The sequence below is a fragment of the Benincasa hispida genome, chromosome 7 (assembly GCF_027475165.1).
Source record: "Benincasa hispida cultivar pf3 chromosome 7, pf3_genome.v1.1, whole genome shotgun sequence".
Lineage (NCBI taxonomy): Eukaryota > Viridiplantae > Streptophyta > Magnoliopsida > Cucurbitales > Cucurbitaceae > Benincasa > Benincasa hispida.
This window is the reverse complement of record NC_143484.1, coordinates 55,136,620-55,138,678: the sequence shown is the minus strand read 5'-3', so window position 1 is coordinate 55,138,678 and position 2,059 is coordinate 55,136,620.

Here is a 2,059-nt window from a genome sequence, read left to right as displayed (position 1 = left end):
CTCAAGATTGCCATTCAGAAAGGTCGTCTTGACGTTTATTTGCTAGATCTCATAATTATAATAAATTGAAATGGACAGGAGGATGCGAATCGACTTTAACATGGCAACAGGCGAGAAAGTCTCCTCATAGTCGACTCCCTCTACCTAGGTATAACCCATTACCACAAGTCGAGCCTTGAAGGTCTGTACCTTCCCATTAATACCTCGTTTGCACTTGTAGATCCATTTATAACTTATAGGGCGAACCCCATCAGGCTGATCTACAAGATCCCATACTGAGTTGAAGTACATCGACTCCATCTCGAGATCCATGGCCTTGACCCATTCATCCCGGTCAACATCCTCCATTGCCTTCTTATAAGGTAACGGATCCTCAACGTCGCCATCTGCTACCATAGCAAGGATTTCCATTTAACCCAGATAGCGAATGAGTGAGTTCGTAACCCTCCCACTACGTCGAGGTTCCCTTAACTCTTGAGGTGGAACCAACCTACTGAATGAACTCCCATCAATAACTCTTGTTGATGTAGAAGCTTTTCAACAACTCTTGTTGAAGTTTCAGTAGTTTCATTGGAAAGTTCACGTAACGACTTTGCTTTGTGGACTGTGCTCCTTTATATGATCCTCCTCCAGGAAAGTAGCGTTTGTTGAAACAAACACCGTATTTTTCGTTGGATCATAAAAGTAACCCCCTCGTGTACCTTTGGGGTAGCCTACAAAGAGGCATAACCTCGACCATGGTTCCAACTTCTTGGGATTAGCCTTAAGCACATGTTCAGGGCAACCCCAAATGCAGAAGTGACGTAAACTAGCTTTACGCCCGTTCCACAACTCCAGAGGTGTTCTTGCAACACTCTTAGAGGGAACACAATTGAGTACGTACACCGCAGTCTCCACTGCAAAACCCCAAAATGAGTCTGATAAGGAAGCGTAACTCATCATCGAGCGACCATGTCTAATAGGGTCCTATTTCTCCTCTCCGCTACACCATTCTGCTGAGGTGTACTCAGCGCTGAAAGTTGGGAAACGATTCCATGTTCTATCAAATAGTCCTAGAATGTCGAGTCCAAAAACTCTCCACCTCGATCTGATTGAAGTGTTTTAATCCGTCTATCTAATGTGTTTTCAACTTCAGCCTTGAACTCTTTGAACTTTTCAAAGGATTCAGACTTCCGTTGCATAAGATAAACATACCCGTACCTAGAGTAACCATCAGTAAAACTGATAAAATACTCATACCCACCTCAGACTCGCACATTCATAGGACCACAAAGGTCAGAATGTACTAACTCAAGAGGCTCCTTGGCTCTAGAACCTTTTCCAGTAAAAGGTCGTTTAGTCATCTTACTCTCAAGGCAAGATTCGCACACGGGTAAAGAATTTTCTTCTAACTCACTTAGAAGTCCATTCTTCACCAATCTCTCAATCCTAATGAGATTGATGTTCCCTAAATGTAGATGCCAAAGTTGGGCATTTTCTTTCGGAGAAATTCGTCAACGTTTTGATTGAGTTACGACAGTTCTGAACATTTCAGTATTATGGAGGGAATTAATGGCTAACGGCCTTAGCACATATAAATTCAATTCCAGATTTGCTGTGGAAATAAAAACATCATCTATGAATAAACGTTTTATTCAAACCAAAGGAAACAGTGTATTACATTGCAATAAACACTTTACAGAAATAAGGTTCCTTTTTAGTTCAGGAACAATATATACATCATTTAAAATAAGAAACCTATCCCGTAAAGCTAACTAGAGTCTTCCCACTACCACAGCTGAGACGACGTGTCCGGTGCCTACTCGCATCATCATCTCACCAGCCTCCAACTGTCACCAAGATCTAATCCCCTGAAAAGACAAAAAAACATGGTTAGTGGCGCCTGAATCAATTATCTAGGCAGAAACATCATTCTCCACTAAACAAGTTTCAAGCACAAGTAAATCATATTTACCTTTATCCGCCTTGGCCTTAACCTTGGCTGCTTTCTTCTTCTTCAGATACAGAAGACAGTTCCTCTTCCAGTGTCCATCTTGGTTGCAATGGAAACACTTTCTCT